The sequence below is a fragment of the Microtus pennsylvanicus genome, chromosome 16 (genome assembly GCF_037038515.1).
Source record: "Microtus pennsylvanicus isolate mMicPen1 chromosome 16, mMicPen1.hap1, whole genome shotgun sequence".
NCBI classification, from domain to species: domain Eukaryota; kingdom Metazoa; phylum Chordata; class Mammalia; order Rodentia; family Cricetidae; genus Microtus; species Microtus pennsylvanicus.
Genome location: NC_134594.1, coordinates 42,641,241 through 42,658,969, shown reverse-complemented (window position 1 = coordinate 42,658,969; position 17,729 = coordinate 42,641,241).

Below are 17,729 nucleotides of genomic sequence, written 5' to 3'. Positions count from 1 at the left end.
TGACTGACTCTGTAATGTCTGTCATGTACATCTGAGAATTGGTGGGTCTTATGAAATGTTTGTCACGTGTGCGTCTAGGGGTTTTACTTTGTGATATGTTTAGGTTGTCTTTGGGAAATGGGCTGGGTATGACGGCCCAGTGGCTCACTCTCAGAAACGGCACCTGTATTTTGTGCTGTGTCCTGTATTGCACATGGCCACAGAGTTAGTGGCTTAGAGCAGCACCAAGCTTTTTTACAGCCTTGTAGGTCAAAACTCTGAAGCAGGTCTCAGCAGGCTAAAAGTCTAGTTCTTGATAGGAACTTATTCTTACTGGAGTCTCTAGGGAATAATAAAGCTGTCCCTTCCCTGCAAGTCCCAGTTGGGCCAAGACTCTAACTTTCACAGATTAGAAATTCTATATCAGTCATAGACTGAGTTTATGATGTCTTTGGGGCTGTCACCTCTTGTGAATGGCATTCCCAGATACCCCTGGAGGCTGTGCACATACATTGGCTTCAGGCTTTCTTCTAGTTTAAAGTCAGCAGTAACAGGCAGATTTAGTCCCCTTCCCTCTGTTCTTTTAATTACAATGCACTGCCATTGCATTTGTCTTGTTTTGTTTGCGTTTTTGTAAACTTTATACAAGTTAGCATTATCTGCCATATTTCTAATTTGGTTTTAACAGAAAAATCAAAGATAAATCAATTTATTCTACATTTTTTGTTTTCCCATTTTTTTTCCTTGACAGGCTTGAAACTTGTTGTGTAGATCAGGTTAGTCTTAAAGCAGGACATGCCCTGTTTGTATCTCCCTAATTTTGAGATTATCAATGTGAGAAACCATTTACAATTTAAAGATTATCTCTGCATTAATGGCTAATTGCAATCAAGTTCATTGGACCAATATTTACACATGAACAGTATATATCCGTTCCAAAATTTGTAAGTATGTACCCACTGACACATGTATTAGTAGACACATGCTCTAGTGTTGATAACCAGCAATCTATTTAGAACCTCAGGAGAGACGTTCTTAGATATCATAAGAAAGGTGCATTGAGTCATCTGAATGCAAAGATCCTTTGACATTGGCCAGTGACTGTGAAGATGCTACCAACACAACAGAGGCAGATGTTGCTTTTTATGTTTCTACTACAGTAAGGACAAGTCTTTTATCACCGCTAATCTGGAAAATTTCATAAAATAAAGCAAGCATCTAGAAAATGGCAAGTTTTCTTCTTCCTTTTTAGAAATCTGTAGTTGAAAGAGAAGCCACGCGGGAGTAGCACACAGCCTATGAGAGCATCATGGAACTAACACTACTGCACTTTTTCTGGGCTTATGCCATTGCTTAAAATGAAAATCTCTCCACAGCGAAGAAAGCAGAAAGCGTGTTGATTAGAAGCACAGAATGCTAAAACTAAGTGGCAAACATGAGCACCAGCGAGTAATAAGATTTGATTAGTGGCAGCTCTTACAGTGACGAGCCAAGGACTATTTTATTACAAAGGACTAGATTGGAAAAACCTGAATACATTACCTGTCCAGGTGGGCGATAAAAAAGATGAACTTCTTATAGAAAAAGACCTTTTCTCTCAAGAAAGGTGGGTTTTTACCAGCCTCATTCAAATTAATTTTCTTTACAGAGTCTGCTATCTGTTATTCTGACATACTATATGGAAAAGGGGCATTCTGAAAACCGCTGCATGCCCCAGTGAGCACTCTTCCCATTAGTCACAAAGTCAAAATTTAGAATACATCACCTGCATTATTACATGCCTTTCTTGAAAGTCAGTCATTCGAAGAGGAGCATCAAATGACTATTTTTGATGGGCAAATAACTGAATAGCGCTTTATTCTACTTGTTTGAACATTTTATTCGATGACATCTTTCACACTTGGATGTCTACCAGGAGTTTAGATGGCCCTCTGTTCTTCCCTCCCTCCCTCCCTCCCTCCCTCCCTCCCTCCCTCCCTCCCTCCCTCCCTCCCTCCCTCCCTCCCTCCCTTCTTCCCTCCCTCCCTCCCTCCCTCCCTCCCTCCCTCCCTCCCTCCCTCCCTTCTTCCCTCCCTTCTTCCCTTCCTCCCTCCCTCCCTCCCTTCCTCCCTCCCTCCCTTCTTCCCTCCCTTCCTCCCTCCCTCCCTCCCTCCCTCCCTCCCTCCCTCCCTCCCTCCCTTCTATTGTTTCTTCCCTTCATACCTTTCTTCTTACATTCTTCTTTTCTTTATTCCCTCTTCCTTACTCAATCCCTCCCTCTGTTGTTTCCTTCCTCCCTCCCTCCCTTTTTCTTCCTTCCTTCCCTCTCTCCTGCCTTCTTTCCTTCCTCTTTTTTCTCTTTATCTCCATTTATTCCTCTCTTTCTTCTTTATTTGAATTTTCTGTGTGTTGTTTTTAAATAAAAGTACTTAGTGACTTCTAAGTAAATAGGATGCAGTACTATCTTCAATGTATATCACTTAAAACCAGGATGTCCCCTGAATAACTTTGTCACGAAAGTTGTATACAAGGCTCATCATAGACACATTGTGATCCTAAACTGGAAATGTTCCTTCTTTATATTCATATATTGTGACACTTTCGTTCTTGGTGTTATGTCCAGCACAGCACACAACAGCTCATGCACATTCAAATATTTGAATCATTTACCAAAACCCTGAGAACCCCTGCATGATCCTGTGATATTGTGTCAGCTCTGTGATGGGATTTGAGTCTGGTGTACGTGGCGCTAGCAATCTAGAAGGCTGTCATCACTTCTCACTCTTGGGGTTCTGCACTCTCGGATGTATGTGTTCAGAGTGTTTAAGGCTGCCGTTGTGATTCCCTTCGGAGAGTATTTTATTCTTTATAGATAATTTAGAAGACAAAAGAATTATTCACTCTAATCCATGATCATGTAGTTGTGGGTAAAAATGTAAAGGAAGGTGTAATGTCATTTTCACCACGCACTGGTGGTTAGAACTGTATGTATATGAGCATGATAGACCCAAGATCACATAAATTCTTAAGGATATTCTCATCTCTACCCACTCATTATGCCATATTCTGAATTCATATCCGCCAGTTGTTTGCCTCGATACCCCATCAAATCACATGTGTCTTAAATTTAGTTTAAAAATATTAGTTTTTCTTCAAAGTTTAAACCATAGCTAAGTGTCTAAATAAATAGCTAAAAAGTATGTTTACTTTTATTAATCAAGTAAAACATGCTTAAAATGTGTATCTTTTGTTATTTTCCCCTGGGACTCATTCATTTTATTTGTGCCAACCTTGCAGTTTATGTCACTTATTACAGTGTGTTTTATTTAAGTGCTACTTTTTCTCCATGAACTCTAATGTTGAGGATAAAACCTTAAGTGCACTTAACATGTGTCAAAGAAATAAATGAATGTACAAAATAAATAAATGGTGAAGAGAATAATCTATTTTCAGATATTAAGGTAATGAGAAACTTTTAATAACTATTTTTGACTATTAATGACTAATTTTTCCTCCACCGTGGGTAGCAGAGAAGACAGTAGACGCTAGCATATGGAAGAGACAGAGAACTGTATGCAAAATGGTTTCACTGGCTTTTAATAAAGAGAGTGACATAAGAAAACAAGTCTATAATGCCTTAGCTTTTACCTAGTTTGGAAACTTTTGATACAATGCTGGCTTATGATGGGCTCAGAGGCCTGTACTACTCTATCTTAGTTAACATAATCAATACTCAAGAGCTGTAAAATTGCTGAAGTAAGTAGGACTCTGGCTGCACACGAACACTGGTGTCTGAGCTGAGCTGTAGCACACATGTTCACACATGCACTGTGTCAGAAGAGGCTAGTTTCACTATTGCACGCAATAGTGATTCCAGTAATAGCTCACCTTGTTCTGATGCAGATAATTTGAAGTTTCTGACATTTAAATGGTACACTGGGTTAGGAAGAACTATGTCTTATAAATGGAATGGTTGCCTTTTTTTGTTGTTGTTAGTGAGTTTTGTTCCAGATTTTATTGATATTTTCTTTTTAACCTTAATGGAAAGGAATATTAAGAGACTAGCCAAAAAGGAGATATAAAAGTCAAAACGTAATGTACTTACGGGCCTAGTGAGTTATGAATCCAATAGAGAGAGTGGGCTGTAGGAGTGAGTGTCAAAATAATTAGAGAGAAGCTGAAGGCTTGTTCTCTGATTTTTGACACCAGAGAATGCAGGATGAATAGAATACAATTTGAACTTGCCAGGAAATGAGAGGAAATGACTTTCATGACCTACATGTACCTGAGAGCCCACTTTTCACACTCTGCAGGAAGGCAAGTCAGACAAAGAAGCCACCAATTACCATCCTGACAGCTTGTGTCATATTTGTGATGTTTTCTTAACTGCTGAGGCCGTGGGACTGGAGCAGTTACACAGCGTGGGCACTAAGTACGCAGAGAACCAGCCTTAAAAAGGACTTAATTCAGAACCACAAAGACGCACTTCATAATCAACCACACAACACACTGGTGAGTGCAGGAGCCATGATCATCTGTAGGCTATTTGACAGCTTCTAACATTATTGAGTAAGTTAATTTAAGGACCAGAAGTTGAACACCCTTTCAGGTATGCATTCTGAAAACAGTGAACTATAGACGGGGCATTTGCAATGTATGGCACTGTTATTTTTTTGCCTTCATCGAGACGATATATAGTAATGAAATTCAGGTCTGAATGCAAAAAGGATGACTGATTATGCTTTTAGCCCTCAAGAACAAAAATTTAATCATGTCAAAGTAGTAATTCTATTTAAAATGTACCACAGGTCTTTGATGACAATGTGAAATTTTTCTCAGGGGAAGTATGGTTACATAACACCACGGTAAATATGAGGAGAAATGATATAGCTGGCCATAATGTAATTGGTAATAATATTATATGAAATGCCATATACTTTATAAATGTATTCAAGAACCATTGGTGTTAGTAGGAATAACTTGCCATGTAGAAATGAAAACAAGAAGGTGTTTAACATTCAATATAAGCAAAATCAATAGAATTTGTGCTTAATGTTCTGTTTGAATAGGCCTTGTAAATGGCTTACATTTGGAAAAAATCCCTCTTGTCTTGGCATAGTTATCAGGGTTTTCTCTGGGTTGCTGTAGAGAGTAGTAATATCCAAACCTCTGTGTCATTATTCCGCAGAAAAGTACTCTGACTACAAAATGCTGTTTTATTTTATTCGTCTTACACGAATTTGAAATAGAGAGTAAGAATGTGGAAACTCCATTATTCTGGTTTAATCATAGATTTTCTTTGAGCTTTCGGGTAAAATAGTTAACCTTTCTGTGCCTCAGCTTATGAAAGTATAAGTTTATGCAAAACAGCTATCATGACCTTCCAGACCCAAAGAGAAAGTGATTTAAAAATATAATCAGCTTCTCCAACGGATTTATTTTAAATGAAAACTTTCCTAGGGGTCTCTTCATCGCCCCGCTTTGGTTTAGAACATTTGAGACGGCTCTACAGAGTCAGTTCCACTCCCTGACCACCAGGTAGATGACTGGGGTCACCTCATTTCCACGGCAGCTGTGGGAGGGCAAAACTTACTTCCACTTCGTAACTCCAAGTCAGCCCAGTGACATTTGATTATGGGGACATACTCATGATTCCATGTCTAGTTACCGAAAGTGTTGTGAAATCCAGGATTTAATATGTGTGATGCAGATTTTCCAATACATATCAGCCACTCTAACCAACCTTTTTCTCCACGAAGCAGTGGGATGTCCCATTCAAGGTCAGAGAAAATGAACTGTTTGGTAGACCAGAATCAGGCAGCTCTAAAGCAAAGCTTCAAAGGGCAAGGAGGATCCAGTGCTGTCTTAGGGAGAGCTGTCGAGGATGTTGCTCACTATGAAAATGGTGTCATAGAGACTCCCAGAGAAGGGAAGGAAGGAGACATCTGACTCTTGGGGAAGACAATTCTGAGCAGAGGTCACGAGAGGGCATTTTTGAGTGTGGAGACATTTGACCTGTTTATGGAAGAGTAAGGAGGCCAGAGAAAAGTTTCAGAATAAGAGGGAAGGCAGTAGGGTAGTCACATAAGTGGCGTTTGCACCTGCTCTGAGTTAAGTTGGAGGAACTGAGATTTCAAACAGAGAATGAAAATATGATTTGGATTATATTCCAGACTGACCCCTCTGCCTGGGGCTTCAGAACAGACTATAGAGTTAAACATTTAGAGGGTTTTACAATAATTCACTAATCCATTAACAAAGCAGATGATGATTCTTCTGCCCTAAATTTACTGAAGTAAATAAATAATAGTTGCTCAACTAAATTATAACGTTCAGTTTGAAGTTTTGACATACATAGACATTACAAATGACGACTCAGGAAAGTTAGTGTCTTTGCTACTTCACAGAGCTTCCAAATTTGCTTGTTTATTTTGCTAATACAAACATCTTAACATTTATTTATTTATTTTAAAATATTTTTGAAACTGTGTTCTTTGGGAATTTCATGTCCTGCACTCCAATTCCACCCAGTTCCCAGTTCCTGATATCTGCTCTTCACCCCTGTAGTGTCTCCCTCAAAAGATAACTTAAAAAGAAATGATAAGAATAAAATATGAATATTAATCTCTCTCTAACTTTCCATCACCTCCTCACTCATCTTAGTGGTACTGGGAGTCGTGGTGTATCGTGCCCTATTTTCTTTTGTTTGAACAGCTTGACTTGCAAATATTCATTGTGTAGTGTGGCGCTGGTCAGGTTCAAGGCCTCTGGCTTCTGATACACCATCAATACTGGACGCTCACTGAATCTGCTTTCATATGTCCTGCTGTTCCTGGAGTCATGGAGATTCTGAATCTGTGTTTCCGAAGGACCAGTCTCTTCATGCACTGCAGCAGATCACAGATGGGTAAGACGATGGAGTTGACCAACTCAAAAGCTTGGATGTGTGCCTGGGTGGTTACTGGATTGTTCAGTCCTGGATTCTGGGACCATTCCCCACAGGTAGGGGGCAGAGCCAGCTCTCTGACACTGGCGATGAGGGTGGGGTCATTTTTCCCAAGAGCATCAAACAGTTTTCCTATGAGGAGCAGAATCAGCTAGCTGTATGGTGCTGGGCCATTGGGGCCAGCTGTCCATCTAGGGGTCAGCCCTCTGGTGAAGGTAGGAAGCCCTGGGCCAGTGAAGGGCACAATCAGCACAGGCCTTATAATTTAACACATGTTTCAACACATGGTTCAAGTCAGAGCTCATAAGCAATGAATATCCACACAGACCCTAGCTGTAGCAGAACTTCAAACCCATACATGGCCAACAGCAGTAGCTAGGGCTGGATGACATCATGGCCTCAGGTGACAGCCAGGCCTCCTATATAAGCATGTGCTTAGCAGCAGCATGGCTCCTGGACTTCAACATGACCCCAGGTGGTGACCAAGACCCTGGGCACTCACAGTCTTTCACTCTAAATTTATTGTTGTAAATACATAATTGCTCAATTAAATTATAATGTTTAGTGTGAAGTTTTGATGTACATAGACAGTGACAAATGGTGTCTCTAATACTTCGTACAGTTTCCAAATGTATTTACTTATTTTGGCAGCATAAACATTTAAGATCTATTCCCAGTAAGTTTAAAGTATATTATTCAGACTTATCAACTACATTTACCTTTTATAATCAATCAGTACTGGGTGCAATAATTCTTTGGTCTAGAAAATTGATAATTAATATAGCTTTGTTTTATTTTAAAAATTAGGTAATGCAACATCTTTAGCTTTTGTTTGTTGATGCCCAGCATTCTTAAGATTAATTTATTCTTTTGAGTAAGTTCTTACCTATTAAGATTACTTTAAATGTAAGCTAGTTAAATAAGGCATTACCTCTGGATTTGTACCCAGCTGTGAGTCCTCTAAACTCCATTGGAAATTTCCTTACTTACAGTCATATAGAATTCCTGGTTAAATTCAATAGTTTGCAAAACAAAATAAAAAGACATGAAGAGGAAAAAGGAACCTGTAGGAGGGTATGTATGTGTGTTTGTGCATATGCGCTTGTGTGTGTGTGTGTGTGTGTGTGTGTGTGTGTGTGTGTGTGTGTGTGTGTGTGAAAGGCCTGAGTTGGAGAAAGTTAAAAGATGATGTAGTGGAAGAAATTAAGATGTGTGCCGCACGCTGCGCCCCCATGTCTGCGCTCAGTGTGCTTTTACCTAGTTCGCGAGCCTCTGGCAAGGGGCTGGAGGTTAAAATACACAAACACAGGCAGAAAGACAGCGACACAGGTCATCCTTGAATTCCCCAAGGATGCCCCCTTTATTGTGTTCAGGGGCAGATTATATAGAGAGAGCCACACCCCAGCCAAACCCACCAGAAACCACTCTCAGGCCATCAGGAACTCCTGAAGGTCTCGTGCTCAGAGCAGCTGTAGGCACTCAGATCAGGGGATTACAAGAAATTCAGGATCTGGGGTCTCACTGCTCCCAACAGATGTGTTATTACTAAGAATACATTTTATTAATAAAAGGTGCACAGACACCGAATAACAAAATTTCTGTATAAAATATGGTTTTCTATATGAAATTATATAATATGCAGAATTTAATTTTAAAAAATTTTAGATATTAAAATATATACTGTGAAAGCCAGGATCCAGCTTTCTGCTGGCTTCGGTCAGTTCATTCTCACTCTAAAGAACACATAGACTGAAAGGGAAATGATAGGAAAAGGTATTTCATGAAGCTGGCAGTCAAAAACTATCCCAGGGGACAACACAGAACTTCACTTCTGACAGAGTGGAATACATATTCCTTTCAAGTTATTCATAGAGTATTCTCCAGCCAGACAACAAATAAATCTCAAAAAATTTGAGAAAATGGAAAGTATGCTAAATGGATTTACAATGGGATGCAAAGGATTTGCTTTTAGACGGAAACTTAGGTGCAAAAGAAAGGACATATGCAAAGCTTTTGACCGAAGCAACTAGAGATCAGCAACAAAACAAAGTGAACCCATGGATCCAGATTAATTAGGAGATTTAATTTAGGCACATTCGATGAGTAATACATGCTATTTTCTAAACACAAATGACACAGATCGACGTGGAAACTCATGTTTGTAATCCTAACACTTGGAAGGCAGATTCAGGAAAGTTTCCAAGCATTCAGTGCTGGCATGGCAATCTAATGGCGTCAGTCTGGACTGTGCTCTAAAATTTTGTCTCCAAAGCAAATAAAAAACTAAAAAATGATCCAAAGACAGTAACATATTCAGATTTGATGTTACAGCATTATCCAAACTGGATATGAGGCTTTGGGAAACATCAGACTGCTCATAAAGCTAGGAAACTTGGGTCAAATCATCAAAGATGTGAGTGTGAAAGAAAAAAATATATTTATGGCTTTGGTCGTGGGGCACTTCTATAGAGGGAGGCCAGTTTGACAAATGAGGGGCTACAAAGGAGCATGGAAATTATTACAGATAGACAGAGAAACTGAAAAGGTGGACTAGAGGCCTAGAGAAGAGTCCTGGGGAATGGCCCAGTAAACCCAGCTAAGTAAGTTGGCTTATTAGTCAGTAAGCAGGTTGGATGCAGGCCAAAAATATTCACTTTGGGTTTCAGAAATGTGGCGTTGTTTGTATCTGTATTAGTAAGAGGGGGTGTGTTGGGGAAGAAAGCACAACCCAGTGGCTCATAGAAAAAAAGATAGGAGAGAAATGGAGGATGACGAGTGTGGACAGTTCCTCCAAAGTGCTTTGGATGGATTTGGTTAGATGCTTGAGATGGAGTCCAGGGTATAGTGTTTGCCAGGAAAGAAATCTACCTCTGAGCCACAGTCCAGTCTGAGAACTTAACTTTATGCTTATCAAAAAGGAGTAGAAAAATTTCTGAGCACCAGTGGAGATGAGAAAGAAAGGCTCATCCCAAATCTGGATCACATCATCCAGTGGGCTGAGCGCCCACTCTAGGAAAATGAGAACGCCAGAGAACACCAGCATTACCTCGCTCTGTTTCTAGACTGTCCAGTAATGTGGCCACCTGGCCTCTAGCTCCTGACACTGTCCCTGCCATGAGCCCATGAGCCCATAAGCTCTAAGCCAGAATCAATTTTTGCCCCTTGAAGTTGTTTCATGTAAGTAACATTTGATAAAACCAAAAAACAAAACAACTGGTTGAATAGCTGCTATTTCTTTCTTGGAGAAATGAACAGCAGCATTCTTTTCATCAAATAAGAGAAAGGAAAGACATGTTTTTGTGATTTGAGAGGTGGAGTGTAACTAAATGAATCAGCTAGGGGAATGTACGGGTCTCCTAGAGCAGTGCCGAGTACAACAGAAAGCATCATGCTAGAGTCATGTACTAATGTGAGTTCGTGAAATTGCTTCCAATTGTCCATGTACCATTTTTACTTAGTTTCTTCCCTACCTTTTCTCTTCCTATTACTGCAGGATCTTCTTGTCATCTTTCTAGGTGTCTGTCTAAGACTGACATATATGAAAGAATTTTCAGATTATGAAACAATGCTGTTTATTTAGGTAATATGCCAAATGATTCTACGCTCTGACAGCCTTCTAAGTAAAAAAGAATCCAATTTCCCATTCCTAGGAATATTTCTTCCTGTAGTTTAAGACATGTAGCGTCCTCATGTAGTTTAAGATCCACTACATCTACTGCAGGTAGTGTATATAAAATCCTGTTTCTGTATAACTCTTTTTCCGGAATCTTGTCTCTTGCTCCAGCCCTATGTCCTCATCATTTTTTACCAGAATTGATCTATTTTCTTTCTTAAGGACATAGTTTATTGCTTCTCATTTTTATATTCTAAAACTCAATCTACCCACTACTTTAAATCAGAACTGACAAAATTTGGTTTGGACTTAACAATATCCAATCACGGTGTTGTAAGAAACCACTTGTTTATTTTCCAGGCCTCCCAGACTCCCAAAATAATCACACAGAAATTATATTATTTCAGTCACTGTTTGGCCCATTATCTCTAGCTTCACCACAAGGTCATGGCCTACCAGCAAAGTTTCAGCACGTCTGTCTTTGGTGGTTGTTCCATGGCTTCTCCTTAACTCCACTTCCTTTCTCCCAACATTCAGTTTAGTTTTCCCCACCTGGATTTACTCTACCCTACCAGGACAAGTCAGTTTCTTTATTAATCAATGGTATTCACAGCATACAGAGGGGAATCCCACATCAGAACAGAATTGGTGTTATACATCTTTGCATATATTTTTGTTAGGGTTTCTATTGCTGTGAAGAGGCATCACGATCATAGCAACTTTTAGAAAGAAAAGCATTTAATTGAGGCTGGCTTACAGTTTCAGAGGTTTGGTCCCCTTTTGTCATGGTGAGAAGCATGATAGCATCCAGTCAGACATGGTACTGGAGGAGTTGGGAGTTCTACATCTTGATCTTCAGACAACAGGAAGTGAACTGTCTCACTGGGCATGGCTTGAGCATATATGAGACCTCAAAGCCCACCTCCACAGTAGCACACTTCCTCCAACAAGGCCACACCTCCTCCAACAATGCCCTACTTCCTAATAGTGACACTCCCTATGAGAGCACTTTTCTTTCAAGGTACAACACTATATTCGTGTGTCTGAATGCTAACCCATATGTGAATGCTGATACCAATATATCTGCTTTTATTTGAATGCCCAAGGTTGAAGTTAGATTTCTTCTTCAATATCAGTCTACCTTATGTATTGATGCAATGTCTTTCTTATAACACTACTCAGTCCAGGTCTTGTTTAGGCAGCCATGTTGATGAAACTTTATGGGTACAGACTACCATTTCTAGGTGACACAATCTTACAGCAAACTTCCAGTGCCTCTGGTTCTTCAAATCTTTCTACCCTCTCTTCTGCAATGATTCCTGAGCCCCAGCTGTGGGACTTGTGCTGTAGAAGTAATCCTTGGTACTGAAAACTACAGGTCTCTTATTCTCTGCATTTTGATCAGTTGTAGTTTTATGTAATGATCCTTTTGTCTATTGCAAAGAAAATTTTCTTTGATGAATAGTAAGAGCCACACTTATCCTTGGGCATACAGAAAAATTTTTAAAATGTAGTTAGGAATTATTTAGTAAAATGATAGTTAAAGCAAGGCCTTTTGAAGAACTGAGAGCTTACCTATTTGAATAGTAGAGCAAGCCAGCTTACCCTGATGTTTCCTGAAGGAGGCACAGAGGTGTCTGTGTTCACAGACAAGCACTAAAGAACCAGGAATGTTAAACACACAGGGTAGTCTCTTCAAAGGGAGAGATGTATAGCCTGTTTTCTGCCTACAAGACTAGAATTTGATATGGTTAATAGCCTGGTGACTTTTGTGCTATCTGTATGACCAGGACACAGCAGACCCTCCTGCAGACTCTTATCTTGAGCTTGTTTCTCAGTTAATGTATACAACCTTTCCTTATGGTTGATGTCCCTTGCATTTTACTAAGAGTTTCAGTGTCGTCTTGCTTGGCTTTGCTGTGCACATGAGATTGAGTTAAATTTATCACCAGGAAACTTTTCACTCAATTGTTCTCTGATTAAATATGTCTAAAAGATATGATTAGGGGTCAGTCTCCTGAAGCTTGAACCGGCATCGACTATTGCATCGTGTTGAACTGAACTTCTTTCTTGTCTCCTGACAGTAGTTACTCTACTGACCATGGTGGTCACAAAGACCCTGAGGTTTCCTCATCTCTGTATCCTGAAAACTGGAATGACAGGTGTGCCTCTATAGCATTCTGGATTTTATGTGGGAACTAGGGATCTAAACTTGGTATCCATGCTTGAACAAACAACAAGTCATTGTCCCCTGAGACATCTCCCTTGCCCATATTATGGTGCTTTTAGCTATCATGATGTTTTCTGAACTAAATAATGAGATCTTGCTTTAAAAGAATATTTTTTGTTCTAATTTTTGAGAAAAAATTACCATAATAGATGGCATTTTGCTGTTGTAGAATTTAATGGTATCTTCTATTTTCGATGCTGTGCTAGTTAAGTTTTATCATTTTGACAAAAACCTGATACTTTGAAGCAAATGATGGGCATAGTCATGCTAATTCAAAGTTTCAGAGTTTACCCTATAGTTGCTTGACTCTGGAAACAGAAGCAAAATATCATGATATCAGAATTGTACATGGTTAAGGAAAACCCTCAGAAACCTACTTTCTCCAACTAGACTCTACTTTCCAAAGTTTTCAAACCTCCCAAATCATGCCTGTAGGTGAGGACCTAGACTTATTTTTTTATTTGGACTACTGAAGATTTATACTTTTGTAATAATATATTTATCCAAGTAATTTCCTATGCCCTCCACAGATTCCACATATACTGAGTTTCATTTGCTTAGGGGTTAGCACTTGATACCAAATTTGGCAAAGTTTGTTCGACAAAATAGGCAATATATTTATTGAGTGAATGAACTGGCCAATAGCTTAGGCTTCTTATTAACTAACTCTTACACCTTCAAATAGCCCATTTCTATTATTTTGTATTTTACCATAAGGCTTTTGGTTTACCAGTAAGGTTCCCAGGCATCTTTCTCCTTTGGAGTCTACATGGCATCTCCCTGACTCTGCCTTCTTTCCTCCTCTATGTACATGGAATTCCCGCCTTACTGTATTCTTCCCTGTCATAAAGCAGCTTTATTCATTAACCAATAAAAGCAAAACATATACAGAGGGACATTCTACACCAATGAGATGTCTTTAAAGCATACTTTATTTATGGATTAAGCCGTTACTTCTATTTTCTCCTTGTCATGGATTCTTAATAGAGTTTTTAATTATGTGAGTGTAGATCGCTGTTTACTAACAGAAAATCAACTGATGCTGGTAGGAGGTGAGAATAAAAGAACATTAGTAGGTGGAATCCCCTTATGAGACACTGTCATATTTTTAATATGGCCATTTCTTTTACTGGTTATGCTATGTTTTTATCTTCCATTTTCTGAGATTTATAAAAGATGCCTGCCTTTTTTAATATCTCAACAGTGCAATTAAGAATATTCTTTAAACATTTTCCTTATAAGATGTAATTGTATAACATTCCACTAAAAACAGACTCAAATTTTGGACCTAAATCTTATAAACACTCTTCTTTAGTGAGCATAGCTTCCATCCCTCTCCACTTTATGGACTGCTGAAGTCTATTGGGTTTCTCACACTCCGTTTCCTTTTCTTTATGTGTTGTAGTAGTTACATTGCAAACTCAACTTTGGATAAAGGAAACAGAATGAAAACAACTTAGTTCACTTATCTCTGCCACTCTCTCCTGCCTTCAGACCATCAAAAGTCCCCTGAGGCTCTTCTCCCCTCCTGCCGATCAATACATCTTGTCTTAATTTAATGAACACTCCTGCATTGATCTCTTTCAGGTGTGGTGCTACTTTATGACAGGTCTCTTGGTTACAGCTCCCTCTTAGCTAAGTCCTCATGGCGCCTGCCTTTCTCTATACAAAGAGCATTGCAACAATAAGAGCTTTGTTCCTCACAGGCTAATGTATGATTTTTCCTTTCCTTTCCTTTTGGAAGGAAGAAATGGATTTCTTTCTATTTAATTCTTTAAACTTTATTTTTTTAGTTGCATTCTTAGAAGTATCTTAAAAGCAGTTTAAGACTCATATGAAAAAGCAACAAATGTTGCTATGAATCTTTAAAGACTTCAGAAACCACTTTTCTGAAATGTGGGAGTTATAATAGCTTTATTTGGCACTTCTTTTGTGTTATCTCTTGTTACCATAGTAGTAAGCCATTGAGTAATTTCTATCCCCAGGACACAAACTGTTGTCATTTGTATGGAACAAGTAACTCCCATATCCAAACACAGTGCTGTGTCTTTAGAGTCTGGTCTGTCTTTAGAAGTGGGGGGCATCGGGTGTGGAGCTAGGAACCATGGAGAGCTACTCCTTTGCAACCTTGTAATACATTCTTTTTGTTGTTGTTGTTTTATTTTTTATTTTAATTTTATTTCATTTACTTGGTTTGTTTGTATTATCTGCTTTGTGTAGGTAGATCACTCTTTTTTTTCTTTTGTTGTTTTTTCCAACATTTAATCACCCCGTTATAATATTCCCAAGGTGTGATGAACTCAGAAGGACAGTATCTGCCACCTGTGGGTTTATAACACCTGCAGGGCTCAATTGCAGAATGAGATGAAAACAACCGTTGCCAATGAACCTCAGAGTTCTCTAATGCCATATCAATATTGGTATGGCTCGAGGCTTTAGCATATGCTTCTTGTCTGTTTCCAAACTATCCAGTAGGATAGCTGCCATTCCTTGGTGCTCTAGACAGCTCATTCTCAGCTAGGATGATCTTTATTCCCACATTTTCATCTAGCTGACACAAATAGCTAACCTATTCACAAAACCTATTAGTTTAGAGAAAAACCTTTACTGTTAGCTGTCCATGGATTGTTCTCAAAATCTCCTGTCTGGTAGGCCTTTCCTGAAAGGCCAATATATGCCAAGTTTCTCTCACCCTCAGCCCTATTTTTGTCATTTCTCATTTTTTTAATCATGTGCTTTCTATCTCTTTTTATTAGACTTTTTATTTTCCTTAGTTGAAACATTTGGTTAATAAATAATAAGCAAATTTAAATACTCAAACACTTAATATATTCTTTAAACTCAAGAAAATGATATGAATAACAATTTTTTTAAAATGAAAATTTCACAAAGATAATTATAACCTCAAATCCTAAGTCTAAGCAGCTGGAAAGAGGATGCAATATTACTATTGTTGGGAATGCTCCTGAGAGTTCTGTAAACTCCGTGTTCCCAGTTGGAGAAAGTCAACATCAGGACCTACGGTAGGAGAATCTTCTGCTGATAATGTCTTTGTGAGCACACCTTACCTGGTCTGTTATCCAGTCTTATCTGCTATTAACACCAATTGATAGCCTGTGTTTCTCGTCTTCAAGACTTTTTCTGCAATGCATTTTTCTTCTCATTGGCCTGGGTGAAGTGGAATGAGCAATGTTTAATATCTGTCCTACTAAATGGTGACATTAAGTAAAAAGGAATAATATTCATGAGATTTAACCTTGCATTGATTTCAAAAATAGAATTTATTTTCTTATTACATTTTGCTGCTTATTTTCCTTTTCATTTGGTTTGATGACATTACTTGGGAAAGGAAAATTTTAGGAACTCTAGGCAATGCCTGCTCTAAACACTTTTCTCTACCTCTTGTCAGTGTGCAATGAGATTCTTGGAAATATATTGAAAGAAAAGAAGTGGGGGAAGAGAAGGAGAAAAAGTGTTGTAGGAACCTGCTTGTTTGTTTCCTGCTGCCCACACTCGAAATAACCACAGAGAAACTGCTTCAATTAAATCACAGCTTGGCCTATTAACTTTAGCTTCTTATTGGCTAGTTTAGCTCTTACATATTAATTAATCTGTGAATTGCCACATGGCTGTGGCATACTGGCAAGGTTCTGTTTGGTGTCTGTCTCTGGTGGAGCTACATGGTGTCTCCCAACTCTGCCTTCTTTTTTCCAGCATTCAGTTCAGTCTTCCCTGCCTAGCTCTATTCTGTCCTATCACAGTCCAAAGCAGATTCTTTATTCATTAACCAATAAACGCATCACATATACAGGACTTTCTACACCAAGAAAGGAATTCAAGTTTGTAGAGACTAAAGACGTGCTCTTGTCTAAATCTCTCGAAAGTGCCGCTCAGACTGGGAAGGTGGTATCTTTTGGCCTACGTTTTCTCATCTTATTATTCTATATAACACGGGTAGGGGAGACATGGGAATGGTAAAGGAGAAGCATAAATAAAGCTGTGCATGAAAGCCCGTGGCACACAGCCTTACTTAAAGAGTGTCACGTCTTTTATAAACAATCTCCTTCAGTCTCTCACTGATGCATATTTGAGTGTCTACTGTGTTCTAAGCTAGGTCTGTTTGATGTAAAAGTGACCCAGACTTAGCTATGTGTCCTTGTTGCTGCCTGTTCTGCTCCAAGATACTTTAGATTCAGTTCTCATACTGTCTGCTTCTGAAATTCTTCCCTGTGTTGACCATTTGTTCTTACTGAATTGAAACGCTTTCTTTTTTTGCATATTCTAATAAGGTCATCAGACTGCGTTCATGCATGCACTTTTAATACACAATCACTTTGAGAAATAGATGATTTTTGAAAAGTAACTGATGATTGAAAGGAAAACCTCCAAAAAGTTCTTTTGTGTTCTCAAAAATGCCCTTGCTGCTTTCTTAGCTGAATTGAAATACATCTTCTCATAATTTTGTTTCCTCCTCCACTTCTCATAAATGGTTGTACACATAGTGAAGATTTTTTCTTCTTGACAATTCATTATATTAAATGGCACATGAAATACCCCATCTGTCTTTTTACAGGCACATCAATACTTGCCTGCTTTGATTGAACTATCCACATCAGTAATTCATTAACCTGTAATACGATAGCCCTGTTTTTTCATTACTTCCATTAATGCGTCTGTTGCTTAGACAGAACTTGAAGTTTCTATCTTGCTACCTAGGTGTTTAGCTTTATAAAAAGGCAATTATTTCTCACAGTCATAAACTTTGACCTCTAGCTAGAAGGCTTTAAATAAGAAAGTTACATGTCTACAATAACAGCAAACAAGAACTTCCTCCTGGGGTTTTCTTTGTACATTATGACATCCTTTCCTCCCTTCCTGTCTTCAGTTACTTTCCCTTATTTTCTTAACTCTCATATTTAATTAAGTTATGGGTTTCAATGGTAGTCAAGAGATCACCACTGCCTTCTTCATAAGTAGTCTTT